The sequence below is a fragment of the Dunckerocampus dactyliophorus genome, chromosome 11, assembly GCF_027744805.1.
Source record: "Dunckerocampus dactyliophorus isolate RoL2022-P2 chromosome 11, RoL_Ddac_1.1, whole genome shotgun sequence".
Lineage (NCBI taxonomy): Eukaryota > Metazoa > Chordata > Actinopteri > Syngnathiformes > Syngnathidae > Dunckerocampus > Dunckerocampus dactyliophorus.
The window spans coordinates 15,243,691-15,271,663 of NC_072829.1; the positions used below are offsets into that span (position 1 = coordinate 15,243,691).

Genomic DNA, 27,973 nt, shown 5'->3' on the forward strand with positions numbered 1-27,973 from the left:
TGGCCGAGTGGTCCAAGGCGTTGGATTAAGGCTCCATTTTCTCAGGAGGCGTGGGTTCATATACCACCACTGCCATTTCTTTTTTCTGGTCCGTGCAGGCGTCATCATTTCATGCTCAAAACTATTAAACTAAAACTATAAACTATTAACGATTTAAAGTAAAGGCACACCCAGACAAGAACACCTTCACTCCTTAATGGTGCAAAGTCTTTCAGATATAATGGAATTGGCACGCTTGGTCAATTTTGTAGGTATGCTAAATTTCTCCTCATTCAGGCTTTTTGTTTCCGAGGTAGTGTGGCCGAGCGGTCCAAGGTGCTGGATTAAGGCTCCAGTCTCTCAGGAGGCGTGGGTTCAAATCCCACCATTGCCATTTCTCTGGTAATGCATTTGTTTGTTTCCTTATTAAAATGTGAGTCGTGGAAAAAAACCTTGCAGGTGTTCTGTTTCTGGTCCGAGGCCTGGATTCAAATCCCACCACTGCCGTTTCTGGTCCGAGCAGGCTTCATTATTTCATGCTCAAAACTAATACCTCTCATCTGCTCAGCTCTTCCAACTCTAGTCTGAAGGGTTGGTGCAGGATTTAAAGGAAAGGCACACCCAGACAAGAACGCCTTCACTCCTTTATGGTGCAAAATCTTTCAGATATAATGGATTTGGCCCTCTTGGTCAATTTTGTAGGTACGACAAGTTTCCCCTCACTCAGGTTTTTCGGTTCTGAGGTAGTGTGGCCGAGCGGTTCAAGGCGCTGGATTAAGGCTCCAGTCTCTCAGGAGGCGTGGGTTCAAATCCCACCACTGCCATTTGTGTTTCTGGTCCGAGCAGGCTTCAGCATTGCATGCTCAAAACTAATACCTCTCATCTGCTCAGCTCTTCCAACTCTAGTCTGAAAGGTTGGTGCAGGATTTAAAGTAAAGGCACACCCAGACAAGAACGCCTTCACTCCTTTGTGGTGCAAAGTGACAGTCTTCAAGATACAATGGAGTGGGTCCTCTTTGCCAACTTTTTAGGTAGTTTTGCCGAACAGTCTAAGGCACTGAATTAAGTCTCCAGTCTCTCAGGAGGCGTGGGTACAAATCCCACCACTGCCATTTCTCTGGTAATTCATTTGTTTGTTTCAATACTAAAATGTCAGTCGTGGAAAAAACACCTTGCAGGCGTTCTGTTTCTGGTCCGAGCAGGCTTCATCATTTCATGCTCAAAACTAATACCTCTAATCTGCTCAGCTCTTCCAACTCTAGTCTGAAGGGTTGGTGCCGGATTTAAAGTAAAGGCACACCCAGACAAGGACTCCTTCACTCCTTTGTGGTGCAAAGCCTTTAAGATATAAGGGATTGGCGCCGCTTGGCCAATTTTGAAGGTATGGCAAATTTCCCCTCATTGAGGATATTAGTTTCTGAGGTAGTGTGTCCGAGCGGTCCAAGGCGCTGGATTAAGGCTCTAGTCTCTCAGGAGGCGTGGGTTCAAATCCCACCATTGCCATTTCTCTGCTAATGCATTTGTTTGTTTCCTTATTGAAATGTGAGTCGTGGAAAAAAACCTTGCAGGCATTCTGTTTCTGGTCCGAGCAGGCGTCATCATTTCATGCTCAAAACTAATACCTCTAATCTGCTCAGATCTTCCAACTCTAGTCTAAAGGGTTGGTGCAGGATTTAAAGTACAGGCACACCCAGACAAGGACTCCTTCACTCATTTATGGTGCAAAGTCTTTCAGATATAATGGAATTGGCACTCTTGGTCAATTTTGTAGGTATGCCAAATTTCTCCTCATTCAGGCTTTTCATTTCTGTGTAGTGTGGCTGAGCGGTCCAAGGCGCTGGATTAAGGCTCCAGTCTCTCAGGAGGCGTGGGTTCAAATCCCACCACTGCCATTTTTCTGGTAATGCATTTGTTTGTTTCCTTATTCAAATGTGAGTCGTGGAAAAAAACCTTGCAGGCGTTCAGTTTCTGGTCCGAGCAGGCTTCATCATTTCATGCTCAAAACTAATACCTCTAATCTGCTCAGCTCTTCCAACTCTAGTCTGAAGGGTTGGTGCAGGATTTAAAGTAAAGGCACACCCAGACAAGGACTCCTTCACTCCTTTATGGTGCAAAGTCTTTCAGATATAATGGATTGGCGCAGCTTGGCCCATTTTGAAGGTATGGCAAATTTCCCCTCATTCAGTCTTCATGTTTCCGCGGTAGTGTGGCCGAGCGGTCCAAGGCGCTGGATTAAGGCTCCAGTCTCTCAGGAGGCGTGGGTTCAAATCCCACCACTGCCATTTCTGTTTCTGGTCCGAGCAGGCTTCATCATTTCGTGCTCAAAACTAATATCTCTAATCTGCTCAGCTCTTCCAACTCTAGTCTGAAGGGTTGGTGCCGGATTTAAAGTAAAGGCACACCCAGACAAGGACTCCTTCACTCCTTTGTGGTGCAAAGTCTTTAAGATATAATGGATTGGCGCCGCTTGGCCAATTTTGAAGGTATGGCAAATTTCCCCTCATTCAGGCTATTAGGTTCTGAGGTAGTGTGGCCGAGCGGTCCAAGGCACTGGATTAAGGCTCCAGTCTCTCAGGAGGCGTGGGTTCAAATCCCACCACTGCCATTTCTCTGGTAATGCATTTGTTTGTTTCCTTATTAAAATGTGAGTCGTGGAAAAAAACCTTGCAGCCGTTCTGTTTCTGGTCCGAGCAGGCTTCAACATTTCATGCTCAAAACTAATACCTCTAATCTGCTCAGCTCTCCCAACTCTAGTCTGAAGGGTTGGTGCAGGATTTAAAGTAAAGGCACACCCAGACAAGAACGCCTTCACTTCTTTATGGTGCAAAGTCTTTCAGATAAAATGGATTCGCGCAGCTTGGCCAATTTTGAAGGTATGGCAAATTTCCCCTCATTCAGGCTTCATGTTTCTCCGGTAGTGTGGCCGAGCGGTCCAAGGCGCTGGATTAAGGCTCCAGTCTCTCAGGAGGCGTGGGTTCAAATCCCACCACTGCCATTTCTGTTTCTGGTCCGAGCAGGCTTCATCATTTCGTGCTCAAAACTAATATCTCTAATCTGCTCAGCTCTTCCAACTCTAGTCTGAAGGGTTGGTGCCGGATTTAAAGTAAAGGCACACCCAGACAAGGACTCCTTCACTCCTTTGTGGTGCAAAGCCTTTAAGATATAATGGATTGGCGCCGCTTGGCCAATTTTGAAGGTATGGCAAATTTCCCCTCATTGAGGATATTAGTTTCTGAGGTAGTGTGTCCGAGCGGTCCAAGGCGCTGGATTAAGGCTCTAGTCTCTCAGGAGGCGTGGGTTCAAATCCCACCATTGCCATTTCTCTGCTAATGCATTTGTTTGTTTCCTTATTAAAATGTGAGTCGTGGAAAAAAACCTTGCAGGTGTTCTGTTTCTGGTCCGAGGCCTGGATTCAAATCCCACCACTGCCGTTTCTGGTCCGAGCAGGCTTCATTATTTCATGCTCAAAACTAATACCTCTCATCTGCTCAGCTCTTCCAACTCTAGTCTGAAGGGTTGGTGCAGGATTTAAAGGAAAGGCACACCCAGACAAGAACGCCTTCACTCCTTTATGGTGCAAAATCTTTCAGATATAATGGATTTGGCCCTCTTGGTCAATTTTGTAGGTACGACAAGTTTCCCCTCACTCAGGTTTTTCGGTTCTGAGGTAGTGTGGCCGAGCGGTTCAAGGCGCTGGATTAAGGCTCCAGTCTCTCAGGAGGCGTGGGTTCAAATCCCACCACTGCCATTTGTGTTTCTGGTCCGAGCAGGCTTCAGCATTGCATGCTCAAAACTAATACCTCTCATCTGCTCAGCTCTTCCAACTCTAGTCTGAAAGGTTGGTGCAGGATTTAAAGTAAAGGCACACCCAGACAAGAATGCCTTCACTCCTTTGTGGTGCAAAGTGACAGTCTTCAAGATACAATGGAGTGGGTCCTCTTTGCCAACTTTTTAGGTAGTTTTGCCGAACAGTCTAAGGCACTGAATTAAGTCTCCAGTCTCTCAGGAGGCGTGGGTACAAATCCCACCACTGCCATTTCTCTGGTAATTCATTTGTTTGTTTCAATACTAAAATGTCAGTCGTGGAAAAAACACCTTGCAGGCGTTCTGTTTCTGGTCCGAGCAGGCTTCATCATTTCATGCTCAAAACTAATACCTCTAATCTGCTCAGCTCTTCCAACTCTAGTCTGAAGGGTTGGTGCCGGATTTAAAGTAAAGGCACACCCAGACAAGGACTCCTTCACTCCTTTGTGGTGCAAAGCCTTTAAGATATAAGGGATTGGCGCCGCTTGGCCAATTTTGAAGGTATGGCAAATTTCCCCTCATTGAGGATATTAGTTTCTGAGGTAGTGTGTCCGAGCGGTCCAAGGCGCTGGATTAAGGCTCTAGTCTCTCAGGAGGCGTGGGTTCAAATCCCACCATTGCCATTTCTCTGCTAATGCATTTGTTTGTTTCCTTATTGAAATGTGAGTCGTGGAAAAAAACCTTGCAGGCATTCTGTTTCTGGTCCGAGCAGGCGTCATCATTTCATGCTCAAAACTAATACCTCTAATCTGCTCAGATCTTCCAACTCTAGTCTAAAGGGTTGGTGCAGGATTTAAAGTACAGGCACACCCAGACAAGGACTCCTTCACTCATTTATGGTGCAAAGTCTTTCAGATATAATGGAATTGGCACTCTTGGTCAATTTTGTAGGTATGCCAAATTTCTCCTCATTCAGGCTTTTCATTTCTGTGTAGTGTGGCTGAGCGGTCCAAGGCGCTGGATTAAGGCTCCAGTCTCTCAGGAGGCGTGGGTTCAAATCCCACCACTGCCATTTCTGTTTCTGGTCCGAGCAGGCTTCATCATTTCGTGCTCAAAACTAATATCTCTAATCTGCTCAGCTCTTCCAACTCTAGTCTGAAGGGTTGGTGCCGGATTTAAAGTAAAGGCACACCCAGACAAGGACTCCTTCACTCCTTTGTGGTGCAAAGCCTTTAAGATATAATGGATTGGCGCCGCTTGGCCAATTTTGAAGGTATGGCAAATTTCCCCTCATTGAGGATATTAGTTTCTGAGGTAGTGTGTCCGAGCGGTCCAAGGCGCTGGATTAAGGCTCTAGTCTCTCAGGAGGCGTGGGTTCAAATCCCACCATTGCCATTTCTCTGCTAATGCATTTGTTTGTTTCCTTATTAAAATGTGAGTCGTGGAAAAAAACCTTGCAGGCATTCTGTTTCTGGTCCGAGCAGGCGTCATCATTTCATGCTCAAAACTAATACCTCTAATCTGCTCAGATCTTCCAACTCTAGTCTAAAGGGTTGGTGCAGGATTTAAAGTACAGGCACACCCAGACAAGGACTCCTTCACTCATTTATGGTGCAAAGTCTTTCAGATATAATGGAATTGGCACTCTTGGTCAATTTTGTAGGTATGCCAAATTTCTCCTCATTCAGGCTTTTCATTTCTGTGTAGTGTGGCTGAGCGGTCCAAGGCGCTGGATTAAGGCTCCAGTCTCTCAGGAGGCGTGGGTTCAAATCCCACCACTGCCATTTTTCTGGTAATGCATTTGTTTGTTTCCTTATTCAAATGTGAGTCGTGGAAAAAAACCTTGCAGGCGTTCAGTTTCTGGTCCGAGCAGGCTTCATCATTTCATGCTCAAAACTAATACCTCTAATCTGCTCAGCTCTTCCAACTCTAGTCTGAAGGGTTGGTGCAGGATTTAAAGTAAAGGCACACCCAGACAAGGACTCCTTCACTCCTTTATGGTGCAAAGTCTTTCAGATATAATGGATTGGCGCAGCTTGGCCCATTTTGAAGGTATGGCAAATTTCCCCTCATTCAGTCTTCATGTTTCCGCGGTAGTGTGGCCGAGCGGTCCAAGGCGCTGGATTAAGGCTCCAGTCTCTCAGGAGGCGTGGGTTCAAATCCCACCACTGCCATTTCTGTTTCTGGTCCGAGCAGGCTTCATCATTTCGTGCTCAAAACTAATATCTCTAATCTGCTCAGCTCTTCCAACTCTAGTCTGAAGGGTTGGTGCCGGATTTAAAGTAAAGGCACACCCAGACAAGGACTCCTTCACTCCTTTGTGGTGCAAAGTCTTTAAGATATAATGGATTGGCGCCGCTTGGCCAATTTTGAAGGTATGGCAAATTTCCCCTCATTCAGGCTATTAGGTTCTGAGGTAGTGTGGCCGAGCGGTCCAAGGCACTGGATTAAGGCTCCAGTCTCTCAGGAGGCGTGGGTTCAAATCCCACCACTGCCATTTCTCTGGTAATGCATTTGTTTGTTTCCTTATTAAAATGTGAGTCGTGGAAAAAAACCTTGCAGCCGTTCTGTTTCTGGTCCGAGCAGGCTTCAACATTTCATGCTCAAAACTAATACCTCTAATCTGCTCAGCTCTCCCAACTCTAGTCTGAAGGGTTGGTGCAGGATTTAAAGTAAAGGCACACCCAGACAAGAACGCCTTCACTTCTTTATGGTGCAAAGTCTTTCAGATAAAATGGATTCGCGCAGCTTGGCCAATTTTGAAGGTATGGCAAATTTCCCCTCATTCAGGCTTCATGTTTCTCCGGTAGTGTGGCCGAGCGGTCCAAGGCGCTGGATTAAGGCTCCAGTCTCTCAGGAGGCGTGGGTTCAAATCCCACCACTGCCATTTCTGTTTCTGGTCCGAGCAGGCTTCATCATTTCGTGCTCAAAACTAATATCTCTAATCTGCTCAGCTCTTCCAACTCTAGTCTGAAGGGTTGGTGCCGGATTTAAAGTAAAGGCACACCCAGACAAGGACTCCTTCACTCCTTTGTGGTGCAAAGCCTTTAAGATATAATGGATTGGCGCCGCTTGGCCAATTTTGAAGGTATGGCAAATTTCCCCTCATTGAGGATATTAGTTTCTGAGGTAGTGTGTCCGAGCGGTCCAAGGCGCTGGATTAAGGCTCTAGTCTCTCAGGAGGCGTGGGTTCAAATCCCACCATTGCCATTTCTCTGCTAATGCATTTGTTTGTTTCCTTATTAAAATGTGAGTCGTGGAAAAAAACCTTGCAGGCATTCTGTTTCTGGTCCGAGCAGGCGTCATCATTTCATGCTCAAAACTAATACCTCTAATCTGCTCAGATCTTCCAACTCTAGTCTAAAGGGTTGGTGCAGGATTTAAAGTACAGGCACACCCAGACAAGGACTCCTTCACTCATTTATGGTGCAAAGTCTTTCAGATATAATGGAATTGGCACTCTTGGTCAATTTTGTAGGTATGCCAAATTTCTCCTCATTCAGGCTTTTCATTTCTGTGTAGTGTGGCTGAGCGGTCCAAGGCGCTGGATTAAGGCTCCAGTCTCTCAGGAGGCGTGGGTTCAAATCCCACCACTGCCATTTTTCTGGTAATGCATTTGTTTGTTTCCTTATTCAAATGTGAGTCGTGGAAAAAAACCTTGCAGGCGTTCAGTTTCTGGTCCGAGCAGGCTTCATCATTTCATGCTCAAAACTAATACCTCTAATCTGCTCAGCTCTTCCAACTCTAGTCTGAAGGGTTGGTGCAGGATTTAAAGTAAAGGCACACCCAGACAAGGACTCCTTCACTCCTTTATGGTGCAAAGTCTTTCAGATATAATGGATTGGCGCAGCTTGGCCCATTTTGAAGGTATGGCAAATTTCCCCTCATTCAGTCTTCATGTTTCCGTGGTAGTGTGGCCGAGCGGTCCAAGGCGCTGGATTAAGGCTCCAGTCTCTCAGGAGGCGTGGGTTCAAATCCCACCACTGCCATTTTTGTTTCTGGTCCGAGCAGGCTTCATCATTTCGTGCTCAAAACTAATATCTCTAATCTGCTCAGCTCTTCCAACTCTAGTCTGAAGGGTTGGTGCCGGATTTAAAGTAAAGGCACACCCAGACAAGGACTCCTTCACTCCTTTGTGGTGCAAACTCTTTAAGATATAATGGATTGGCGCCGCTTGGCCAATTTTGAAGGTATGGCAAATTTCCCCTCATTCAGGCTATTAGGTTCTGAGGTAGTGTGGCCGAGCGGTCCAAGGCACTGGATTAAGGCTCCAGTCTCTCAGGAGGCGTGGGTTCAAATCCCACAACTGCCATTTCTCTGGTAATGCATTTGTTTGTTTCCTTATTAAAATGTGAGTCGTGGAAAAAAACCTTGCAGCCGTTCTGTTTCTGGTCCGAGCAGGCTTCAACATTTCATGCTCAAAACTAATACCTCTAATCTGCTCAGCTCTCCCAACTCTAGTCTGAAGGGTTGGTGCAGGATTTAAAGTAAAGGCACACCCAGACAAGAACGCCTTCACTTCTTTATGGTGCAAAGTCTTTCAGATAAAATGGATTCGCGCAGCTTGGCCAATTTTGAAGGTATGGCAAATTTCCCCTCATTCAGGCTTCATGTTTCTGCGGTAGTGTGGGCGAGCGGTCCAAGGCGCTGGATTAAGTCTCCAGTCTCTCAGGAGGCGTGGGTTCAAATCCCACCACTGCCATTTCTGTTTCTGGTCCGAGCAGGCTTCATCATTTCATGCTCAAAACTAATACCTCTAATCTGCTCAGCTCTTCCAACTCTAGTCTGAAGGGTTGGTGCAGGATTTAAAGGAAAGGCACACCCAGACAAGGACTCCTTCACTCCTTTGTGGTGCAAAGTCTTTAAGATATAATGGATTGGCGCCGCTTGGCCAATTTTGAAGGTATGGCAAATTTCCCCTCATTCAGGCTATTAGGTTCTGAGGTAGTGTGGCCGAGCGGTCCAAGGCACTGGATTAAGGCTCCAGTCTCTCAGGAGGCGTGGGTTCAAATCCCACCACTGCCATTTCTCTGGTAATGCATTTGTTTGTTTCCTTATTAAAATGTGAGTCGTGGAAAAAAACCTTGCAGCCGTTCTGTTTCTGGTCCGAGCAGGCTTCAACATTTCATGCTCAAAACTAATACCTCTAATCTGCTCAGCTCTCCCAACTCTAGTCTGAAGGGTTGGTGCAGGATTTAAAGTAAAGGCACACCCAGACAAGGACTCCTTCACTCCTTTATGGTGCAAAGTCTTTCAGATATAATGGATTGGCGCAGCTTGGCCCATTTTGAAGGTATGGCAAATTTCCCCTCATTCAGTCTTCATGTTTCCGCGGTAGTGTGGCCGAGCGGTCCAAGGCGCTGGATTAAGGCTCCAGTCTCTCAGGAGGCGTGGGTTCAAATCCCACCACTGCCATTTTTGTTTCTGGTCCAAGCAGGCTTCATCATTTCGTGCTCAAAACTAATATCTCTAATCTGCTCAGCTCTTCCAACTCTAGTCTGAAGGGTTGGTGCCGGATTTAAAGTAAAGGCACACCCAGACAAGGACTCCTTCACTCCTTTGTGGTGCAAAGTCTTTAAGATATAATGGATTGGCGCCGCTTGGCCAATTTTGAAGGTATGGCAAATTTCCCCTCATTCAGGCTATTAGGTTCTGAGGTAGTGTGGCCGAGCGGTCCAAGGCACTGGATTAAGGCTCCAGTCTCTCAGGAGGCGTGGGTTCAAATCCCACCACTGCCATTTCTCTGGTAATGCATTTGTTTGTTTCCTTATTAAAATGTGAGTCGTGGAAAAAAACCTTGCAGCCGTTCTGTTTCTGGTCCGAGCAGGCTTCAACATTTCATGCTCAAAACTAATACCTCTAATCTGCTCAGCTCTCCCAACTCTAGTCTGAAGGGTTGGTGCAGGATTTAAAGTAAAGGCACACCCAGACAAGAACGCCTTCACTTCTTTATGGTGCAAAGTCTTTCAGATAAAATGGATTCGCGCAGCTTGGCCAATTTTGAAGGTATGGCAAATTTCCCCTCATTCAGGCTTCATGTTTCTCCGGTAGTGTGGCCGAGCGGTCCAAGGCGCTGGATTAAGGCTCCAGTCTCTCAGGAGGCGTGGGTTCAAATCCCACCACTGCCATTTCTGTTTCTGGTCCGAGCAGGCTTCATCATTTCGTGCTCAAAACTAATATCTCTAATCTGCTCAGCTCTTCCAACTCTAGTCTGAAGGGTTGGTGCCGGATTTAAAGTAAAGGCACACCCAGACAAGGACTCCTTCACTCCTTTGTGGTGCAAAGCCTTTAAGATATAATGGATTGGCGCCGCTTGGCCAATTTTGAAGGTATGGCAAATTTCCCCTCATTGAGGATATTAGTTTCTGAGGTAGTGTGTCCGAGCGGTCCAAGGCGCTGGATTAAGGCTCTAGTCTCTCAGGAGGCGTGGGTTCAAATCCCACCATTGCCATTTCTCTGCTAATGCATTTGTTTGTTTCCTTATTAAAATGTGAGTCGTGGAAAAAAACCTTGCAGGCATTCTGTTTCTGGTCCGAGCAGGCGTCATCATTTCATGCTCAAAACTAATACCTCTAATCTGCTCAGATCTTCCAACTCTAGTCTAAAGGGTTGGTGCAGGATTTAAAGTACAGGCACACCCAGACAAGGACTCCTTCACTCATTTATGGTGCAAAGTCTTTCAGATATAATGGAATTGGCACTCTTGGTCAATTTTGTAGGTATGCCAAATTTCTCCTCATTCAGGCTTTTCATTTCTGTGTAGTGTGGCTGAGCAGTCCAAGGCGCTGGATTAAGGCTCCAGTCTCTCAGGAGGCGTGGGTTCAAATCCCACCACTGCCATTTTTCTGGTAATGCATTTGTTTGTTTCCTTATTCAAATGTGAGTCGTGGAAAAAAACCTTGCAGGCGTTCAGTTTCTGGTCCGAGCAGGCTTCATCATTTCATGCTCAAAACTAATACCTCTAATCTGCTCAGCTCTTCCAACTCTAGTCTGAAGGGTTGGTGCAGGATTTAAAGTAAAGGCACACCCAGACAAGGACTCCTTCACTCCTTTATGGTGCAAAGTCTTTCAGATATAATGGATTGGCGCAGCTTGGCCCATTTTGAAGGTATGGCAAATTTCCCCTCATTCAGTCTTCATGTTTCTGTGGTAGTGTGGCCAAGCGGTCCAAGGCGCTGGATTAAGGCTCCAGTCTCTCAGGAGGCGTGGGTTCAAATCCCACCACTGCCATTTTTGTTTCTGGTCCGAGCAGGCTTCATCATTTCGTGCTCAAAACTAATATCTCTAATCTGCTCAGCTCTTCCAACTCTAGTCTGAAGGGTTGGTGCCGGATTTAAAGTAAAGGCACACCCAGACAAGGACTCCTTCACTCCTTTGTGGTGCAAACTCTTTAAGATATAATGGATTGGCGCCGCTTGGCCAATTTTGAAGGTATGGCAAATTTCCCCTCATTCAGGCTATTAGGTTCTGAGGTAGTGTGGCCGAGCGGTCCAAGGCACTGGATTAAGGCTCCAGTCTCTCAGGAGGCGTGGGTTCAAATCCCACAACTGCCATTTCTCTGGTAATGCATTTGTTTGTTTCCTTATTAAAATGTGAGTCGTGGAAAAAAACCTTGCAGCCGTTCTGTTTCTGGTCCGAGCAGGCTTCAACATTTCATGCTCAAAACTAATACCTCTAATCTGCTCAGCTCTCCCAACTCTAGTCTGAAGGGTTGGTGCAGGATTTAAAGTAAAGGCACACCCAGACAAGAACGCCTTCACTTCTTTATGGTGCAAAGTCTTTCAGATAAAATGGATTCGCGCAGCTTGGCCAATTTTGAAGGTATGGCAAATTTCCCCTCATTCAGGCTTCATGTTTCTGCGGTAGTGTGGCCGAGCGGTCCAAGGCGCTGGATTAAGGCTCCAGTCTCTCAGGAGGCGTGGGTTCAAATCCCACCACTGCCATTTCTGTTTCTGGTCCGAGCAGGCTTCATCATTTCATGCTCAAAACTAATACCTCTAATCTGCTCAGCTCTTCCAACTCTAGTCTGAAGGGTTGGTGCAGGATTTAAAGGAAAGGCACACCCAGACAAGGACTCCTTCACTCCTTTGTGGTGCAAAGTCTTTAAGATATAATGGATTGGCGCCGCTTGGCCAATTTTGAAGGTATGGCAAATTTCCTGTCATTCAGGCTTCACGTTTCCGAGGTAGTGTGGCCGAGTGGTCCAAGGTATTGGATTAAGGCTCCATTCTCTCAGTAGGCGTGGGTTCATATACCACCATTGCCATTTCTCTGCTAATGCATTTGTTTGTTTCCTTATTAAAATGTGAGTCGTGGAAAAAAACCTTGCAGGCATTCTGTTTCTGGTCCGAGCAGGCGTCATCATTTCATGCTCAAAACTAATACCTCTAATCTGCTCAGATCTTCCAACTCTAGTCTAAAGGGTTGGTGCAGGATTTAAAGTACAGGCACACCCAGACAAGGACTCCTTCACTCATTTATGGTGCAAAGTCTTTCAGATATAATGGAATTGGCACTCTTGGTCAATTTTGTAGGTATGCCAAATTTCTCCTCATTCAGGCTTTTCATTTCTGTGTAGTGTGGCTGAGCGGTCCAAGGCGCTGGATTAAGGCTCCAGTCTCTCAGGAGGCGTGGGTTCAAATCCCACCACTGCCATTTTTCTGGTAATGCATTTGTTTGTTTCCTTATTCAAATGTGAGTCGTGGAAAAAAACCTTGCAGGCGTTCAGTTTCTGGTCCGAGCAGGCTTCATCATTTCATGCTCAAAACTAATACCTCTAATCTGCTCAGCTCTTCCAACTCTAGTCTGAAGGGTTGGTGCAGGATTTAAAGTAAAGGCACACCCAGACAAGGACTCCTTCACTCCTTTATGGTGCAAAGTCTTTCAGATATAATGGATTGGCGCAGCTTGGCCCATTTTGAAGGTATGGCAAATTTCCCCTCATTCAGTCTTCATGTTTCCGCGGTAGTGTGGCCGAGCGGTCCAAGGCGCTGGATTAAGGCTCCAGTCTCTCAGGAGGCGTGGGTTCAAATCCCACCACTGCCATTTCTGTTTCTGGTCCGAGCAGGCTTCATCATTTCGTGCTCAAAACTAATATCTCTAATCTGCTCAGCTCTTCCAACTCTAGTCTGAAGGGTTGGTGCCGGATTTAAAGTAAAGGCACACCCAGACAAGGACTCCTTCACTCCTTTGTGGTGCAAAGTCTTTAAGATATAATGGATTGGCGCCGCTTGGCCAATTTTGAAGGTATGGCAAATTTCCCCTCATTCAGGCTATTAGGTTCTGAGGTAGTGTGGCCGAGCGGTCCAAGGCACTGGATTAAGGCTCCAGTCTCTCAGGAGGCGTGGGTTCAAATCCCACCACTGCCATTTCTCTGGTAATGCATTTGTTTGTTTCCTTATTAAAATGTGAGTCGTGGAAAAAAATCTTGCAGGCGTTCTGTTTCTGGTCCGAGGCCTGGATTCAAATCCCACCACTGCCGTTTCTGGTCCGAGCAGGCTTCATCATTTCATGCTCAAAACTAATACCTCTCATCTACTCAGCTCAGCTCTTTTTAGGTAGTTTTGCCGAACATTCTAAGGCACTGAATTAAGGCTCCAGTCTCTCAGGAGGCGTGGGTACAAATCCCACCACTGCCATTTCTCTGGTAATTCATTTGTTTGTTTCAATACTAAAATGTCAGTCGTGGAAAAAACACCTTGCAGGCGTTCTGTTTCTGGTCCGAGCAGGCTTCATCATTTCATGCTCAAAACTAATACCTCTAATCTGCTCAGCTCTTCCAACTCTAGTCTGAAGGGTTGGTGCCGGATTTAAAGTAAAGGCACACCCAGACAAGGACGCCTTTACTCCTTTGTGGTGCAAAGTCTTTCAGATATCATGGATTGGCGCCTCTTGGCCAATTTTGTAGGTATGCAAAATTTCTCCTCATTCAGGCTTTACACTTCCGAGGTAGTGTGTCCGAGCGGTCCAAGGCGCTGGATTAAGGCTCCAGTCTCGCAGGAGGCGTGGGTTCAAATCTCACCACTGCCGTTTCTGTTTCTAGTCCGAGCAGGCGTCATCATTTCACGCTCAAAACTATTAAACTAAAACTATAAACTACTAACGATTTAAAGTAAAGGCACACCCAGACAAGAACACCTTCACTCCTTAATGGTGCAACGTCTTTCAGATATAATGGAATTGGCACGCTTGGTCAATTTTGTAGGTATGCCAAATTTCTCCTCATTCAGGCTTTTTGTTTCCGAGGTAGTGTGGCCGAGCGGTCCAAGGCGCTGGATTAAGGCTCCAGTCTCTCAGGAGGCGTGGGTTCAAATCCCACCATTGCCATTTCTCTGGTAATGCATTTGTTTGTTTCCTTATTAAAATGTGAGTCGTGGAAAAAAACCTTGCAGGCGTTCTGTTTCTGGTCTGAGCAGGCGTCACCGTTTCGTGCTCAAAACTAATACCTCTAATCTGCTCAGATCTTCCAACTCTAGTCTGAAGGGTTGGTGCAGGATTTAAAGTACGGGCACACCCAGACAAGGACTCCTTTATGGTGCAAAGTCTTTCAGATATAATGGAATTGGCACGCTTGGTCAATTTTGTAGGTATGCCAAATTTCTCCTCATTCAGGCTTTTCGTTTCCGAGGTAGTGTGGCCGAGCGGTCCAAGGCGCTGGATTAAGGCTCCAGTCTCTCAGGAGGCCTGGGTTCATATACCCACACTGCCACTTCTGTTTCTGGTCCGAGCAGGCTTCATCATTTTATGCTCAAAACTATTAAACTAAAACTATAAACTACTAACGATTTAAAGTAAAGGCACACCCAGACAAGAACACCTTCACTCCTTAATGGTGCAAAGTCTTTCGGATGTAATGGATTGTGGCTTCTTGGTCAATTTTGTAGGTATGCCAAATTTCTCCTCATTCAGGCTTTTCATTTCTGTGTAGTGTGGCTGAGCGGTCCAAGGCGCTGGATTAAGGCTCCAGTCTCTCAGGAGGCGTGGGTTCAAATCCCACCACTGCCATTTCTCTGGTAATGCATTTGTTTGTTTCCTTATTAAAATGTGAGTCGTGGAAAAAAACCTTGCAGGCGTTCTGTTTCTGGTCTGAGCAGGCGTCACCGTTTCGTGCTCAAAACTAATACCTCTAATCTGCTCAGATCTTCCAACTCTAGTCTGAAGGGTTGGTGCAGGATTTAAAGTACGGGCACACCCAGACAAGGACTCCTTTATGGTGCAAAGTCTTTCAGATATAATGGAATTGGCACGCTTGGTCAATTTTGTAGGTATGCCAAATTTCTCCTCATTCAGGCTTTTCGTTTCCGAGGTAGTGTGGCCGAGCGGTCCAAGGCGCTGGATTAAGGCTCCAGTCTCTCAGGAGGCCTGGGTTCATATACCCACACTGCCACTTCTGTTTCTGGTCCGAGCAGGCTTCATCATTTTATGCTCAAAACTATTAAACTAAAACTATAAACTACTAACGATTTAAAGTAAAGGCACACCCAGACAAGAACACCTTCACTCCTTAATGGTGCAAAGTCTTTCGGATGTAATGGATTGTGGCTTCTTGGTCAATTTTGTAGGTATGCCAAATTTCTCCTCATTCAGGCTTTTCATTTCTGTGTAGTGTGGCTGAGCGGTCCAAGGCGCTGGATTAAGGCTCCAGTCTCTCAGGAGGCGTGGGTTCAAATCCCACCACTGCCATTTCTCTGGTAATGCATTTGTTTGTTTCCTTATTCAAATGTGAGTCGTGGAAAAAAACCTTGCAGCCGTTCTGTTTCTGGTCCGAGCAGGCTTCAACATTTCATGCTCAAAACTAATACCTCTAATCTGCTCAGCTCTCCCAACTCTAGTCTGAAGGGTTGGTGCAGGATTTAAAGTAAAGGCACACCCAGACAAGAACGCCTTCACTCCTTTATGGTGCAAAGTCTTTCAGATATAATGGATTGGCGCAGCTTGGCCCATTTTGAAGGTATGGCAAATTTCCCCTCATTCAGTCTTCATGTTTCCGCGGTAGTGTGGCCGAGCGGTCCAAGGCGCTGGATTAAGGCTCCAGTCTCTCAGGAGGCGTGGGTTCAAATCCCACCACTGCCATTTCTGTTTCTGGTCCGAGCAGGCTTCATCATTTCGTGCTCAAAACTAATATCTCTAATCTGCTCAACTCTTCCAACTCTAGTCTGAAGGGTTGGTGCCGGATTTAAAGTAAAGGCACACCCAGACAAGGACTCCTTCACTCCTTTGTGGTGCAAAGTCTTTAAGATATAATGGATTGGCGCCGCTTGGCCAATTTTGAAGGTATGGCAAATTTCCTGTCATTCAGGCTTCACGTTTCCGAGGTAGTGTGGCCGAGTGGTCCAAGGTATTGGATTAAGGCTCCATTCTCTCAGTAGGCGTGGGTTCATATACCACCATTGCCATTTCTCTGCTAATGCATTTGTTTGTTTCCTTATTAAAATGTGAGTCGTGGAAAAAAACCTTGCAGGCATTCTGTTTCTGGTCCGAGCAGGCGTCATCATTTCATGCTCAAAACTAATACCTCTAATCTGCTCAGATCTTCCAACTCTAGTCTAAAGGGTTGGTGCAGGATTTAAAGTACAGGCACACCCAGACAAGGACTCCTTCACTCATTTATGGTGCAAAGTCTTTCAGATATAATGGAATTGGCACTCTTGGTCAATTTTGTAGGTATGCCAAATTTCTCCTCATTCAGGCTTTTCATTTCTGTGTAGTGTGGCTGAGCGGTCCAAGGCGCTGGATTAAGGCTCCAGTCTCTCAGGAGGCGTGGGTTCAAATCCCACCACTGCCATTTTTCTGGTAATGCATTTGTTTGTTTCCTTATTCAAATGTGAGTCGTGGAAAAAAACCTTGCAGGCGTTCAGTTTCTGGTCCGAGCAGGCTTCATCATTTCATGCTCAAAACTAATACCTCTAATCTGCTCAGCTCTTCCAACTCTAGTCTGAAGGGTTGGTGCAGGATTTAAAGTAAAGGCACACCCAGACAAGGACTCCTTCACTCCTTTATGGTGCAAAGTCTTTCAGATATAATGGATTGGCGCAGCTTGGCCCATTTTGAAGGTATGGCAAATTTCCCCTCATTCAGTCTTCATGTTTCCGCGGTAGTGTGGCCGAGCGGTCCAAGGCGCTGGATTAAGGCTCCAGTCTCTCAGGAGGCGTGGGTTCAAATCCCACCACTGCCATTTCTGTTTCTGGTCCGAGCAGGCTTCATCATTTCGTGCTCAAAACTAATATCTCTAATCTGCTCAGCTCTTCCAACTCTAGTCTGAAGGGTTGGTGCCGGATTTAAAGTAAAGGCACACCCAGACAAGGACTCCTTCACTCCTTTGTGGTGCAAAGTCTTTAAGATATAATGGATTGGCGCCGCTTGGCCAATTTTGAAGGTATGGCAAATTTCCCCTCATTCAGGCTATTAGGTTCTGAGGTAGTGTGGCCGAGCGGTCCAAGGCACTGGATTAAGGCTCCAGTCTCTCAGGAGGCGTGGGTTCAAATCCCACCACTGCCATTTCTCTGGTAATGCATTTGTTTGTTTCCTTATTAAAATGTGAGTCGTGGAAAAAAATCTTGCAGGCGTTCTGTTTCTGGTCCGAGGCCTGGATTCAAATCCCACCACTGCCGTTTCTGGTCCGAGCAGGCTTCATCATTTCATGCTCAAAACTAATACCTCTCATCTACTCAGCTCAGCTCTTTTTAGGTAGTTTTGCCGAACATTCTAAGGCACTGAATTAAGGCTCCAGTCTCTCAGGAGGCGTGGGTACAAATCCCACCACTGCCATTTCTCTGGTAATTCATTTGTTTGTTTCAATACTAAAATGTCAGTCGTGGAAAAAACACCTTGCAGGCGTTCTGTTTCTGGTCCGAGCAGGCTTCATCATTTCATGCTCAAAACTAATACCTCTAATCTGCTCAGCTCTTCCAACTCTAGTCTGAAGGGTTGGTGCCGGATTTAAAGTAAAGGCACACCCAGACAAGGACGCCTTTACTCCTTTGTGGTGCAAAGTCTTTCAGATATCATGGATTGGCGCCTCTTGGCCAATTTTGTAGGTATGCAAAATTTCTCCTCATTCAGGCTTTACACTTCCGAGGTAGTGTGTCCGAGCGGTCCAAGGCGCTGGATTAAGGCTCCAGTCTCGCAGGAGGCGTGGGTTCAAATCTCACCACTGCCGTTTCTGTTTCTAGTCCGAGCAGGCGTCATCATTTCACGCTCAAAACTATTAAACTAAAACTATAAACTACTAACGATTTAAAGTAAAGGCACACCCAGACAAGAACACCTTCACTCCTTAATGGTGCAACGTCTTTCAGATATAATGGAATTGGCACGCTTGGTCAATTTTGTAGGTATGCCAAATTTCTCCTCATTCAGGCTTTTTGTTTCCGAGGTAGTGTGGCCGAGCGGTCCAAGGCGCTGGATTAAGGCTCCAGTCTCTCAGGAGGCGTGGGTTCAAATCCCACCATTGCCATTTCTCTGGTAATGCATTTGTTTGTTTCCTTATTAAAATGTGAGTCGTGGAAAAAAACCTTGCAGGCGTTCTGTTTCTGGTCTGAGCAGGCGTCACCGTTTCGTGCTCAAAACTAATACCTCTAATCTGCTCAGATCTTCCAACTCTAGTCTGAAGGGTTGGTGCAGGATTTAAAGTACGGGCACACCCAGACAAGGACTCCTTTATGGTGCAAAGTCTTTCAGATATAATGGAATTGGCACGCTTGGTCAATTTTGTAGGTATGCCAAATTTCTCCTCATTCAGGCTTTTCGTTTCCGAGGTAGTGTGGCCGAGCGGTCCAAGGCGCTGGATTAAGGCTCCAGTCTCTCAGGAGGCCTGGGTTCATATACCCACACTGCCACTTCTGTTTCTGGTCCGAGCAGGCTTCATCATTTTATGCTCAAAACTATTAAACTAAAACTATAAACTACTAACGATTTAAAGTAAAGGCACACCCAGACAAGAACACCTTCACTCCTTAATGGTGCAAAGTCTTTCGGATGTAATGGATTGTGGCTTCTTGGTCAATTTTGTAGGTATGCCAAATTTCTCCTCATTCAGGCTTTTCATTTCTGTGTAGTGTGGCTGAGCGGTCCAAGGCGCTGGATTAAGGCTCCAGTCTCTCAGGAGGCGTGGGTTCAAATCCCACCACTGCCATTTCTCTGGTAATGCATTTGTTTGTTTCCTTATTAAAATGTGAGTCGTGGAAAAAAACCTTGCAGGCGTTCTGTTTCTGGTCTGAGCAGGCGTCACCGTTTCGTGCTCAAAACTAATACCTCTAATCTGCTCAGATCTTCCAACTCTAGTCTGAAGGGTTGGTGCAGGATTTAAAGTACGGGCACACCCAGACAAGGACTCCTTTATGGTGCAAAGTCTTTCAGATATAATGGAATTGGCACGCTTGGTCAATTTTGTAGGTATGCCAAATTTCTCCTCATTCAGGCTTTTCGTTTCCGAGGTAGTGTGGCCGAGCGGTCCAAGGCGCTGGATTAAGGCTCCAGTCTCTCAGGAGGCCTGGGTTCATATACCCACACTGCCACTTCTGTTTCTGGTCCGAGCAGGCTTCATCATTTTATGCTCAAAACTATTAAACTAAAACTATAAACTACTAACGATTTAAAGTAAAGGCACACCCAGACAAGAACACCTTCACTCCTTAATGGTGCAAAGTCTTTCGGATGTAATGGATTGTGGCTTCTTGGTCAATTTTGTAGGTATGCCAAATTTCTCCTCATTCAGGCTTTTCATTTCTGTGTAGTGTGGCTGAGCGGTCCAAGGCGCTGGATTAAGGCTCCAGTCTCTCAGGAGGCGTGGGTTCAAATCCCACCACTGCCATTTCTCTGGTAATGCATTTGTTTGTTTCCTTATTCAAATGTGAGTCGTGGAAAAAAACCTTGCAGCCGTTCTGTTTCTGGTCCGAGCAGGCTTCAACATTTCATGCTCAAAACTAATACCTCTAATCTGCTCAGCTCTCCCAACTCTAGTCTGAAGGGTTGGTGCAGGATTTAAAGTAAAGGCACACCCAGACAAGAACGCCTTCACTCCTTTATGGTGCAAAGTCTTTCAGATATAATGGATTGGCGCAGCTTGGCCCATTTTGAAGGTATGGCAAATTTCCCCTCATTCAGTCTTCATGTTTCCGCGGTAGTGTGGCCGAGCGGTCCAAGGCGCTGGATTAAGGCTCCAGTCTCTCAGGAGGCGTGGGTTCAAATCCCACCACTGCCATTTCTGTTTCTGGTCCGAGCAGGCTTCATCATTTCGTGCTCAAAACTAATATCTCTAATCTGCTCAACTCTTCCAACTCTAGTCTGAAGGGTTGGTGCCGGATTTAAAGTAAAGGCACACCCAGACAAGGACTCCTTCACTCCTTTGTGGTGCAAAGTCTTTAAGATATAATGGATTGGCGCCGCTTGGCCAATTTTGAAGGTATGGCAAATTTCCCCTCATTCAGGCTATTAGGTTCTGAGGTAGTGTGGCCGAGCGATCTAAGGCACTGGATTAAGGCTCCAGTCTCTCAGGAGGCGTGGGTTCAAATCCCACCACTGCCATTTCTCTGGTAATGCATTTGTTTGTTTCCTTATTAAAATGTGAGTCGTGGAAAAAAATCTTGCAGGCGTTCTGTTTCTGGTCCGAGGCCTGGATTCAAATCCCACCACTGCCGTTTCTGGTCCGAGCAGGCTTCATCATTTCATGCTCAAAACTAATACCTCTCATCTACTCAGCTCAGCTCTTTTTAGGTAGTTTTGCCGAACATTCTAAGGCACTGAATTAAGGCTCCAGTCTCTCAGGAGGCGTGGGTACAAATCCCACCACTGCCATTTCTCTGGTAATTCATTTGTTTGTTTCAATACTAAAATGTCAGTCGTGGAAAAAACACCTTGCAGGCGTTCTGTTTCTGGTCCGAGCAGGCTTCATCATTTCATGCTCAAAACTAATACCTCTAATCTGCTCAGCTCTTCCAACTCTAGTCTGAAGGGTTGGTGCCGGATTTAAAGTAAAGGCACACCCAGACAAGGACGCCTTTACTCCTTTGTGGTGCAAAGTCTTTCAGATATCATGGATTGGCGCCTCTTGGCCAATTTTGTAGGTATGCAAAATTTCTCCTCATTCAGGCTTTACACTTCCGAGGTAGTGTGTCCGAGCGGTCCAAGGCGCTGGATTAAGGCTCCAGTCTCGCAGGAGGCGTGGGTTCAAATCTCACCACTGCCGTTTCTGTTTCTAGTCCGAGCAGGCGTCATCATTTCACGCTCAAAACTATTAAACTAAAACTATAAACTACTAACGATTTAAAGTAAAGGCACACCCAGACAAGAACACCTTCACTCCTTAATGGTGCAACGTCTTTCAGATATAATGGAATTGGCACGCTTGGTCAATTTTGTAGGTATGCCAAATTTCTCCTCATTCAGGCTTTTTGTTTCCGAGGTAGTGTGGCCGAGCGGTCCAAGGCGCTGGATTAAGGCTCCAGTCTCTCAGGAGGCGTGGGTTCAAATCCCACCATTGCCATTTCTCTGGTAATGCATTTGTTTGTTTCCTTATTAAAATGTGAGTCGTGGAAAAAAACCTTGCAGGCGTTCTGTTTCTGGTCTGAGCAGGCGTCACCGTTTCGTGCTCAAAACTAATACCTCTAATCTGCTCAGATCTTCCAACTCTAGTCTGAAGGGTTGGTGCAGGATTTAAAGTACGGGCACACCCAGACAAGGACTCCTTTATGGTGCAAAGTCTTTCAGATATAATGGAATTGGCACGCTTGGTCAATTTTGTAGGTATGCCAAATTTCTCCTCATTCAGGCTTTTCGTTTCCGAGGTAGTGTGGCCGAGCGGTCCAAGGCGCTGGATTAAGGCTCCAGTCTCTCAGGAGGCCTGGGTTCATATACCCACACTGCCACTTCTGTTTCTGGTCCGAGCAGGCTTCATCATTTTATGCTCAAAACTATTAAACTAAAACTATAAACTACTAACGATTTAAAGTAAAGGCACACCCAGACAAGAACACCTTCACTCCTTAATGGTGCAAAGTCTTTCGGATGTAATGGATTGTGGCTTCTTGGTCAATTTTGTAGGTATGCCAAATTTCTCCTCATTCAGGCTTTTCATTTCTGTGTAGTGTGGCTGAGCGGTCCAAGGCACTGGATTAAGGCTCCAGTCTCTCAGGAGGCGTGGGTTCAAATCCCACCACTGCCATTTCTCTGGTAATGCATTTGTTTGTTTCCTTATTCAAATGTGAGTCGTGGAAAAAAACCTTGCAGCCGTTCTGTTTCTGGTCCGAGCAGGCTTCAACATTTCATGCTCAAAACTAATACCTCTAATCTGCTCAGCTCTCCCAACTCTAGTCTGAAGGGTTGGTGCAGGATTTAAAGTAAAGGCACACCCAGACAAGAACGCCTTCACTCCTTTATGGTGCAAAGTCTTTCAGATATAATGGATTGGCGCAGCTTGGCCCATTTTGAAGGTATGGCAAATTTCCCCTCATTCAGTCTTCATGTTTCCGCGGTAGTGTGGCAGAGCGGTCCAAGGCGCTGGATTAAGGCTCCAGTCTCTCAGGAGGCGTGGGTTCAAATCCCACCATTGCCATTTCTCTGGTAATGCATTTGTTTGTTTCCTTATTCAAATGTGAGTCGTGGAAAAAAACCTTGCAGGCGTTCAGTTTCTGGTCCGAGCAGGCTTCATCATTTCATGCTCAAAACTAATACCTCTAATCTGCTCAGCTCTTCCAACTCTAGTCTGAAGGGTTGGTGCAGGATTTAAAGTAAAGGCACACCCAGACAAGGACTCCTTCACTCCTTTGTGGTGCAAAGTCTTTAAGATATAATGGATTGGCGCCGCTTGGCCAATTTTGAAGGTATGGCAAATTTCCTGTCATTCAGGCTTCACGGTTCCGAGGTAGTGTGGCCGAGTGGTCCAAGGTATTGGATTAAGGCTCCATTCTCTCAGTAGGCGTGGGTTCATATACCACCACTGCCATTTTTTTTTTCCGGTCCGAGCAGGCTTAATCGTTTCATGCTCAAAACTAATACCTCTCATCTGCTCAGGTCTTCCAACTCTAGTCTGAAGGGTTGGTGCAGAATTTAAAGTAAAGGCACACCCAGACAAGAACGCCTTCGCTCCTTTGTCAAAGTCTTTCAGATATAATGCATTTGGCCCTCTTGGTCAATTTTGTAGGTATGCCAAGTTTCCCCTCATTCAGGTTTTTCGTTTCCGCGGTAGTGTGGCCGAGTGGTCCAAGGCGCTGGATTAAGGCTCCAGTCTCTCAAGAGGCGTGGGTTCAGATCCCACCACTGCCATTTCTCTGGTGGTGCATTTATTTGTTTCCTTTCTGAAAGGTCAGTCGTGGAAAAAACCTTGCAGGCGTTCAGTTTCTGATAGGCTGGCTCACCTCTGAGGGGTTGGTGCAGGATCCAATAGATGTTTCCGCTAAAGTAAAGGTACTGTATGTCCGACCAAATAATGCATGTATTTGTTTCCTTATTAAAATCTGAGTCGTGGAAAAAACCTTGCAGGCATTCTGTTTCTTATCCGAGCAGGCTTCATCATTTCATCCTCAAAACTAATAGCTCTAATCTGACCAGCTATTCCAATTCTAGTCTGAAGGGTTAGTGCACGATTTAAAGTACAGGCACACCCAGACAAGATTCAAGATTCAAGATTCAAGAGTTTTATTGTCATATGCACAGTAAGACAGGTAGTTATGCTATGCAATAAAATTGTTATTCTGTTCATTCTCCCAAAAAAGAAAGAAAAAAAGAAAATGAATAAGTAAAGAAGAAACATTAATAACAATAAATTAAGCAACAACAACAGAAGAGACATTAATACAAATTAATAAATAAATAAATAAATATGTCGTGTTATGAGTGTGTGCGTGTGTTGCGTGCGGCGTGTGTGAGTGCTTCGTTGAGAAGCCTGATGGCCTGTGGGTAAAAGCTGTTTGCCAGCCTTGTGGTCCTGGACTTCAAACTCCTGTAGCGTCTTCCTGATGGTAGGAGTGTGAATAATGAGTGTTGTGGATTTGTGCTGTCCTTGATGAGGTTGTGTGTTCTTCGTAGGACTCTAGTTTTATAAATGTCTTGCAATGAGGGGAGGACTGCCCCAACAATGTTCTGTGAGGTCTTGATCACCCGCTGGAGTGCCTTCCTATCACGTGTTGTACAGTTGCCGTACCAAACAGTGATGGAGGCGGTAAGGACACCTTCGATCGTGCATCTGTAGAAGCAACTCAGGATGTTGGTGGACATGCCAAATTTCCTCAGTCTTCTCAGGAAGTACAAGAACGCCTTTGTGGTGTAGAGTGACAGTCTTTAAAATACAATGGGGTGGGGTCTCTTGGCCAACTTCGTAGGTAGTTTTGCCGGGCGGTCTACAGCACTGAATTAAGTTTCAGGCTCTCAGTAGGTACGGCCTTAAACCCCACCACCGCCATTTCTCTGGCAAAACACTAATCTGACCAGCTAGGCACGGTGGCCTAGTGGTTAGCATGTTGGCCTGGTAAGATCTGGGTTCGAATCTACTTTGGGCATGTCTGTGTGAAGTTTGCATGTTCTCCCCGCAATCCAAACACATGAATGTTAGGGTTAATTGGCGATTCTACATATGAATGTGAGAATGTTTGTCTATATGTGCCCAGTCCAGGGTTTACCCCGCCTGTCACCCGAAGTCAGCTGGGATAGGCTACAGCGTACCCCTGTGACCCTAATGAAGAGAAGCGGCATAGAAAATGGATGGATGGATGTTCTAAACAGTAAATACGACAAATTGCACAGGTGGTGCACAGACGTACAGACGATGGAAAAGCACTGCTCGCAGGACATTGAGCTGCTGATGGTGAAATGCAGACCTTTTTATTTACCTCGTGAGTTTTGCGCTGTGTTTACATTCCACCACGAGCTAACACCGCTAACGCACTGGGCCTCCTGCATGACATCATTGATAAACACAAGATCAAACACCCAGACGCTGTATTCATTATATCTGGCGATTTCAACCACTGTAACCTCAAGACTGTGCTACCTAAATATTACCAGCATGTAAGCTTTCCCACGAGGGAAAATAACATCCTGGACCAAGTCTACAGCAACATGAAAAGTGCTTTGAAGGCTGTTCCAAGACCCCACTTTGGAAAGGCCGACCACATCTCCATATTCCTTTATCTAACATACAGACAACTTCTTAAACAAGCTCCCCCTGTAAGTACAGCAGTTAAAGTGTGGAATGAACGAACTGATCAAGTACAGTACTTCAGGACTGCTTTGGCTGCACAAACTGGGATGTGTTTAAAACTGCAGCGGGGAGGGAAGATTGTACTTTTGATTTGGATGAATATGCGTCTGCTGTTACTGGCTACATTAGCACATGCATAGAGACTGTTACCACCACCAAGTATTACAGAAAATACCCTAATCAAAAACAGTGGATAAACTGTCAAGTAAGGGCTAAGCTATGTGCTCGTTTGACTGCATTTGTCATGGGCACCACTGATGACTACAAAAAGGCCAGATATGACCTGAGGAGGTCCATACGAGAGGCCAAAAGACAGTACAGACAGAAGCTTGAGGGCTACTATTCCACCTCAGACCCTTGGCGCATGTGGGCGGGGCTCCAGCACATCACAGACTATCGACAGCGGAGTAGCGTAGCCACATCCAGCCAAACCACACTTCTAGATGAGCTGAATGAGTTCTATGCCCGCTTTGACACCCAAACTCCTGATGAGCAGAGAGGGTGGCTGGACTTGGGGAGCACACAGGACTCACCTCTCATGGTGACATCAGCTGATGTGCGCAGGGTTCTGAACAAAACAAACCCCCGGAAAGCAGCAGGCCCAGACAACATCTCAGGACGTGCACTTCGGGTTTGCTCATCAGAGCTAGCTGATGTGCTTGCTGACATATTTAACCTGTCGCTTGCACAAGCATCTGTACCGACCTGCTTTAAGTTCACCACCATAGTGCCCGTACCCAAGAAGAGCAACGTGACCTGCTTAAATAACAATCGCCCTATAGCACTCACTCCTATTGTTATGAAGTGCTTTGAAAGAATAGTCATGACCCACATCAAAAAGAGCTTCCCGGCAACTGTGGACCCTCTACAGTTTGCATATCGCCAGAACCGGTCCACAGATGATGCAGTCAACACTGCCATCCACACAGCCCTTTCTCACCTACAGGGCCATGACACATATGTCAGAATGCTATTTATAGACTATAGCTCTGCTTTTAATAAGTCAGCCCCCACAAACTCACAAATAAGCTCCTCACACTTGGCCTGTCACCCTCCTTCTGTAACTGGGTGTTTAACTTTCTAACAGGCAGGCCCCAGTCGGTCAGAGTCCACAATCGCACATCCAGCTCAAGAATTGTGAGCACTGGGACCCCGCAGGGGTGTGTGCTGAGTCCGCTCCTCTACACGCTCTTCACCTACGATTGCGTGGCCTCCCAGAACAACACCAGCATCATTACATTTGCGGATGACACTACAGTCATCGGACTGATCACTGGTGATGTTGAAACATCATACAGAAGAGAGGTGGCGGACCTCATAGCTTGGTGTCATGATAACAATCTCCTTCTCAATACAGATAAGACCAAAGAGATGATCATTTACCCAAGAACAAGGGAAAAGGAGCCGCATAGACCCCTGTTTATTGAGGAAAAGGCTTCTTGAGACGTCATCTGTACTTCTGTGAAGAAGGTGTCGGACGTTTCGCTCCTCATCCGAAGAGCTTCGTCAGCGAACTAATAAGTGCTGGTAGCTTAGGCCTTAAATACAGTAAGAGTGGGCGGAATTGGTGTGCCAACACCCTCCTCCTATTGGTTCCTTACACTAAGCCTGGGCGGAGTGGTGGTATAATCCTATCCTGCCATTAGCACCTCCGATAAAAGGGAAGTGCTAATGGCACTTCCGGAGGTGTGAGGTGTGATAAAAGGGAAGTGCTAATGGCACTTCCGGAGGTGTAAATTTTGGTGTAAATTTTTAACGTTAAACAAAACGCTAACCAGGGCAAACGCTAACCGAGGTTCCACTGCATTGCTTTTTTTGTCGTTTTGTATATCTTTCTAAAATACTGTTTTATACTACTATCACTGTCTCTTTAGACTTCTTCAAAATACATAACATTATTATATTTGTACCCCCCTGCACGGTTTCTGATGCTATTTGGCATGAAAAAGCTGAAAATCACAACTATTTTGAGCTAAAATGTCAGGAACCTTTGCCTCATTGGACATAAAGATAAAAATCCCGCGACCGTAGAAAAACGCTAAATTTTGCCGTTTTTTTCACCCAAAACTTTTGATACAATAGGGATAGAACAACATGATGGGTATGAAATTGAATAATTTGCAGAATCAATTCAAGTATACATTTGAAAAAAACAAAAAAGAGATCATGTCCACAAAAATATCCAAATTACAAAAATATTGTGGTCATGTCGCAATTAGACATCACAGTCACTTGTTCAGAGTTTGCTTCTTGAAGCTGTCAAATCGCTCACGGTTGTATTCCACAGCTTGAAGCACGTACCCTCTCTGTTGAGAATCTGTAGTAATGATGTTTGCAAAATCACTCATCGTCTTGACTCCCCGCTCAGCAATGTCATTCACTACTTTCACATTCCAGACATACTCCAGTGCCTTGTTGTAACCATCACTCCCTGACCATGTGGACACAGGTTGCAGGAGCCAGTTGCACTCGATGCCGAGGGTGTCAAGCAGAAGATGATTCTTTGGGCCAATCAGATCAGGTAGAGTTGTCTTGGCTGTAACCTGAGGGAACACAGGTCTCCCTCTCCTGAAACTATCTGGCTTCTCAGTGGCGTGCAGCTTAGTGGCAATGTCCTGTTTATCTCCATCACTGAGCCTGGTGCTGAAGAGAGCAAATGGCACAACCTCTTGTGTCAAGTACCACCTGTGGTTCTGAAGTTTCTGAAGCACTGCTTCTGCAATTGCTGGGTCCCTTCTCTTGAATTTGAGCATGTCCTTCCTGAATTGCAGATAATTCACGGGAGCATCAGCAGCAAACGTTGCAGTCATCCACATTGGTGTGTAGAACAGAGAGAGAAAGACATTGAGGGGTTCCAGCTTTGCCACAGTGTCATCATCATAGTGCATCTGCTCTGCAAACATGTACATTTTCATAGAGTAGATATTCCTGGCCATCCATCTAGCCTGATGAATGGCTCCAGGATGACTCCAGTGGATGCCACAAGGAGGGGTCCCACCAAGCAGTATGACTGTCAGCTCTGCCTCGATAATCTGCTCTTGGAGGCTTCTGAGAAGT

At 45.9% G+C, this 27,973-nt stretch overlaps 51 non-coding genes across 51 annotated transcripts; all 51 read left to right on the forward strand.

Annotated features, from left to right (window-relative positions):
* The first annotated feature begins 291 nt into the window (after positions 1-291).
* trnal-aag (transfer RNA leucine (anticodon AAG)) lies at positions 292-373 on the forward strand. Its single transcript has one exon. It is a non-coding gene; the product is annotated as a tRNA-Leu (tRNA).
* A 348-nt stretch (positions 374-721) lies between these two features.
* Positions 722-803, forward strand: trnal-aag (transfer RNA leucine (anticodon AAG)). The gene has a single exon. It is a non-coding gene; the product is annotated as a tRNA-Leu (tRNA).
* A 597-nt stretch (positions 804-1,400) lies between these two features.
* Positions 1,401-1,482, forward strand: trnal-aag (transfer RNA leucine (anticodon AAG)). Its single transcript has one exon. It is a non-coding gene; the product is annotated as a tRNA-Leu (tRNA).
* Positions 1,483-1,789: 307 nt separating this feature from the next.
* trnal-aag (transfer RNA leucine (anticodon AAG)) lies at positions 1,790-1,871 on the forward strand. Its single transcript has one exon. It is a non-coding gene; the product is annotated as a tRNA-Leu (tRNA).
* A 308-nt stretch (positions 1,872-2,179) lies between these two features.
* On the forward strand, positions 2,180-2,261 carry trnal-aag (transfer RNA leucine (anticodon AAG)). Its single transcript has one exon. It is a non-coding gene; the product is annotated as a tRNA-Leu (tRNA).
* A 241-nt stretch (positions 2,262-2,502) lies between these two features.
* Positions 2,503-2,584, forward strand: trnal-aag (transfer RNA leucine (anticodon AAG)). Its single transcript has one exon. It is a non-coding gene; the product is annotated as a tRNA-Leu (tRNA).
* A 308-nt stretch (positions 2,585-2,892) lies between these two features.
* Positions 2,893-2,974, forward strand: trnal-aag (transfer RNA leucine (anticodon AAG)). Its single transcript has one exon. It is a non-coding gene; the product is annotated as a tRNA-Leu (tRNA).
* A 241-nt stretch (positions 2,975-3,215) lies between these two features.
* On the forward strand, positions 3,216-3,297 carry trnal-aag (transfer RNA leucine (anticodon AAG)). The gene has a single exon. It is a non-coding gene; the product is annotated as a tRNA-Leu (tRNA).
* Positions 3,298-3,645: 348 nt separating this feature from the next.
* trnal-aag (transfer RNA leucine (anticodon AAG)) lies at positions 3,646-3,727 on the forward strand. Its single transcript has one exon. It is a non-coding gene; the product is annotated as a tRNA-Leu (tRNA).
* Positions 3,728-4,324: 597 nt separating this feature from the next.
* trnal-aag (transfer RNA leucine (anticodon AAG)) lies at positions 4,325-4,406 on the forward strand. Its single transcript has one exon. It is a non-coding gene; the product is annotated as a tRNA-Leu (tRNA).
* A 307-nt stretch (positions 4,407-4,713) lies between these two features.
* trnal-aag (transfer RNA leucine (anticodon AAG)) lies at positions 4,714-4,795 on the forward strand. The gene has a single exon. It is a non-coding gene; the product is annotated as a tRNA-Leu (tRNA).
* Positions 4,796-5,036: 241 nt separating this feature from the next.
* On the forward strand, positions 5,037-5,118 carry trnal-aag (transfer RNA leucine (anticodon AAG)). The gene has a single exon. It is a non-coding gene; the product is annotated as a tRNA-Leu (tRNA).
* Positions 5,119-5,425: 307 nt separating this feature from the next.
* Positions 5,426-5,507, forward strand: trnal-aag (transfer RNA leucine (anticodon AAG)). The gene has a single exon. It is a non-coding gene; the product is annotated as a tRNA-Leu (tRNA).
* A 308-nt stretch (positions 5,508-5,815) lies between these two features.
* Positions 5,816-5,897, forward strand: trnal-aag (transfer RNA leucine (anticodon AAG)). Its single transcript has one exon. It is a non-coding gene; the product is annotated as a tRNA-Leu (tRNA).
* Positions 5,898-6,138: 241 nt separating this feature from the next.
* Positions 6,139-6,220, forward strand: trnal-aag (transfer RNA leucine (anticodon AAG)). Its single transcript has one exon. It is a non-coding gene; the product is annotated as a tRNA-Leu (tRNA).
* A 308-nt stretch (positions 6,221-6,528) lies between these two features.
* Positions 6,529-6,610, forward strand: trnal-aag (transfer RNA leucine (anticodon AAG)). The gene has a single exon. It is a non-coding gene; the product is annotated as a tRNA-Leu (tRNA).
* A 241-nt stretch (positions 6,611-6,851) lies between these two features.
* trnal-aag (transfer RNA leucine (anticodon AAG)) lies at positions 6,852-6,933 on the forward strand. The gene has a single exon. It is a non-coding gene; the product is annotated as a tRNA-Leu (tRNA).
* Positions 6,934-7,240: 307 nt separating this feature from the next.
* On the forward strand, positions 7,241-7,322 carry trnal-aag (transfer RNA leucine (anticodon AAG)). Its single transcript has one exon. It is a non-coding gene; the product is annotated as a tRNA-Leu (tRNA).
* A 308-nt stretch (positions 7,323-7,630) lies between these two features.
* On the forward strand, positions 7,631-7,712 carry trnal-aag (transfer RNA leucine (anticodon AAG)). Its single transcript has one exon. It is a non-coding gene; the product is annotated as a tRNA-Leu (tRNA).
* Positions 7,713-7,953: 241 nt separating this feature from the next.
* On the forward strand, positions 7,954-8,035 carry trnal-aag (transfer RNA leucine (anticodon AAG)). The gene has a single exon. It is a non-coding gene; the product is annotated as a tRNA-Leu (tRNA).
* A 308-nt stretch (positions 8,036-8,343) lies between these two features.
* trnal-aag (transfer RNA leucine (anticodon AAG)) lies at positions 8,344-8,425 on the forward strand. The gene has a single exon. It is a non-coding gene; the product is annotated as a tRNA-Leu (tRNA).
* Positions 8,426-8,666: 241 nt separating this feature from the next.
* Positions 8,667-8,748, forward strand: trnal-aag (transfer RNA leucine (anticodon AAG)). The gene has a single exon. It is a non-coding gene; the product is annotated as a tRNA-Leu (tRNA).
* A 308-nt stretch (positions 8,749-9,056) lies between these two features.
* Positions 9,057-9,138, forward strand: trnal-aag (transfer RNA leucine (anticodon AAG)). The gene has a single exon. It is a non-coding gene; the product is annotated as a tRNA-Leu (tRNA).
* A 241-nt stretch (positions 9,139-9,379) lies between these two features.
* On the forward strand, positions 9,380-9,461 carry trnal-aag (transfer RNA leucine (anticodon AAG)). The gene has a single exon. It is a non-coding gene; the product is annotated as a tRNA-Leu (tRNA).
* A 308-nt stretch (positions 9,462-9,769) lies between these two features.
* On the forward strand, positions 9,770-9,851 carry trnal-aag (transfer RNA leucine (anticodon AAG)). The gene has a single exon. It is a non-coding gene; the product is annotated as a tRNA-Leu (tRNA).
* Positions 9,852-10,092: 241 nt separating this feature from the next.
* Positions 10,093-10,174, forward strand: trnal-aag (transfer RNA leucine (anticodon AAG)). The gene has a single exon. It is a non-coding gene; the product is annotated as a tRNA-Leu (tRNA).
* A 697-nt stretch (positions 10,175-10,871) lies between these two features.
* trnal-aag (transfer RNA leucine (anticodon AAG)) lies at positions 10,872-10,953 on the forward strand. Its single transcript has one exon. It is a non-coding gene; the product is annotated as a tRNA-Leu (tRNA).
* A 241-nt stretch (positions 10,954-11,194) lies between these two features.
* Positions 11,195-11,276, forward strand: trnal-aag (transfer RNA leucine (anticodon AAG)). Its single transcript has one exon. It is a non-coding gene; the product is annotated as a tRNA-Leu (tRNA).
* Positions 11,277-11,584: 308 nt separating this feature from the next.
* On the forward strand, positions 11,585-11,666 carry trnal-aag (transfer RNA leucine (anticodon AAG)). Its single transcript has one exon. It is a non-coding gene; the product is annotated as a tRNA-Leu (tRNA).
* Positions 11,667-12,296: 630 nt separating this feature from the next.
* trnal-aag (transfer RNA leucine (anticodon AAG)) lies at positions 12,297-12,378 on the forward strand. Its single transcript has one exon. It is a non-coding gene; the product is annotated as a tRNA-Leu (tRNA).
* Positions 12,379-12,686: 308 nt separating this feature from the next.
* trnal-aag (transfer RNA leucine (anticodon AAG)) lies at positions 12,687-12,768 on the forward strand. The gene has a single exon. It is a non-coding gene; the product is annotated as a tRNA-Leu (tRNA).
* Positions 12,769-13,009: 241 nt separating this feature from the next.
* trnal-aag (transfer RNA leucine (anticodon AAG)) lies at positions 13,010-13,091 on the forward strand. The gene has a single exon. It is a non-coding gene; the product is annotated as a tRNA-Leu (tRNA).
* Positions 13,092-13,670: 579 nt separating this feature from the next.
* trnal-aag (transfer RNA leucine (anticodon AAG)) lies at positions 13,671-13,752 on the forward strand. The gene has a single exon. It is a non-coding gene; the product is annotated as a tRNA-Leu (tRNA).
* A 215-nt stretch (positions 13,753-13,967) lies between these two features.
* Positions 13,968-14,049, forward strand: trnal-aag (transfer RNA leucine (anticodon AAG)). Its single transcript has one exon. It is a non-coding gene; the product is annotated as a tRNA-Leu (tRNA).
* A 596-nt stretch (positions 14,050-14,645) lies between these two features.
* trnal-aag (transfer RNA leucine (anticodon AAG)) lies at positions 14,646-14,727 on the forward strand. The gene has a single exon. It is a non-coding gene; the product is annotated as a tRNA-Leu (tRNA).
* A 596-nt stretch (positions 14,728-15,323) lies between these two features.
* trnal-aag (transfer RNA leucine (anticodon AAG)) lies at positions 15,324-15,405 on the forward strand. Its single transcript has one exon. It is a non-coding gene; the product is annotated as a tRNA-Leu (tRNA).
* Positions 15,406-15,713: 308 nt separating this feature from the next.
* On the forward strand, positions 15,714-15,795 carry trnal-aag (transfer RNA leucine (anticodon AAG)). The gene has a single exon. It is a non-coding gene; the product is annotated as a tRNA-Leu (tRNA).
* A 630-nt stretch (positions 15,796-16,425) lies between these two features.
* trnal-aag (transfer RNA leucine (anticodon AAG)) lies at positions 16,426-16,507 on the forward strand. Its single transcript has one exon. It is a non-coding gene; the product is annotated as a tRNA-Leu (tRNA).
* Positions 16,508-16,815: 308 nt separating this feature from the next.
* On the forward strand, positions 16,816-16,897 carry trnal-aag (transfer RNA leucine (anticodon AAG)). Its single transcript has one exon. It is a non-coding gene; the product is annotated as a tRNA-Leu (tRNA).
* A 241-nt stretch (positions 16,898-17,138) lies between these two features.
* Positions 17,139-17,220, forward strand: trnal-aag (transfer RNA leucine (anticodon AAG)). The gene has a single exon. It is a non-coding gene; the product is annotated as a tRNA-Leu (tRNA).
* Positions 17,221-17,799: 579 nt separating this feature from the next.
* Positions 17,800-17,881, forward strand: trnal-aag (transfer RNA leucine (anticodon AAG)). The gene has a single exon. It is a non-coding gene; the product is annotated as a tRNA-Leu (tRNA).
* Positions 17,882-18,096: 215 nt separating this feature from the next.
* trnal-aag (transfer RNA leucine (anticodon AAG)) lies at positions 18,097-18,178 on the forward strand. The gene has a single exon. It is a non-coding gene; the product is annotated as a tRNA-Leu (tRNA).
* A 596-nt stretch (positions 18,179-18,774) lies between these two features.
* trnal-aag (transfer RNA leucine (anticodon AAG)) lies at positions 18,775-18,856 on the forward strand. The gene has a single exon. It is a non-coding gene; the product is annotated as a tRNA-Leu (tRNA).
* Positions 18,857-19,452: 596 nt separating this feature from the next.
* On the forward strand, positions 19,453-19,534 carry trnal-aag (transfer RNA leucine (anticodon AAG)). The gene has a single exon. It is a non-coding gene; the product is annotated as a tRNA-Leu (tRNA).
* A 308-nt stretch (positions 19,535-19,842) lies between these two features.
* Positions 19,843-19,924, forward strand: trnal-aag (transfer RNA leucine (anticodon AAG)). The gene has a single exon. It is a non-coding gene; the product is annotated as a tRNA-Leu (tRNA).
* Positions 19,925-20,165: 241 nt separating this feature from the next.
* On the forward strand, positions 20,166-20,247 carry trnal-aag (transfer RNA leucine (anticodon AAG)). The gene has a single exon. It is a non-coding gene; the product is annotated as a tRNA-Leu (tRNA).
* A 579-nt stretch (positions 20,248-20,826) lies between these two features.
* trnal-aag (transfer RNA leucine (anticodon AAG)) lies at positions 20,827-20,908 on the forward strand. The gene has a single exon. It is a non-coding gene; the product is annotated as a tRNA-Leu (tRNA).
* Positions 20,909-21,123: 215 nt separating this feature from the next.
* On the forward strand, positions 21,124-21,205 carry trnal-aag (transfer RNA leucine (anticodon AAG)). The gene has a single exon. It is a non-coding gene; the product is annotated as a tRNA-Leu (tRNA).
* A 596-nt stretch (positions 21,206-21,801) lies between these two features.
* On the forward strand, positions 21,802-21,883 carry trnal-aag (transfer RNA leucine (anticodon AAG)). Its single transcript has one exon. It is a non-coding gene; the product is annotated as a tRNA-Leu (tRNA).
* A 308-nt stretch (positions 21,884-22,191) lies between these two features.
* Positions 22,192-22,273, forward strand: trnal-aag (transfer RNA leucine (anticodon AAG)). The gene has a single exon. It is a non-coding gene; the product is annotated as a tRNA-Leu (tRNA).
* Positions 22,274-22,901: 628 nt separating this feature from the next.
* Positions 22,902-22,983, forward strand: trnal-aag (transfer RNA leucine (anticodon AAG)). Its single transcript has one exon. It is a non-coding gene; the product is annotated as a tRNA-Leu (tRNA).
* Positions 22,984-27,973: the final 4,990 nt, after the last annotated feature.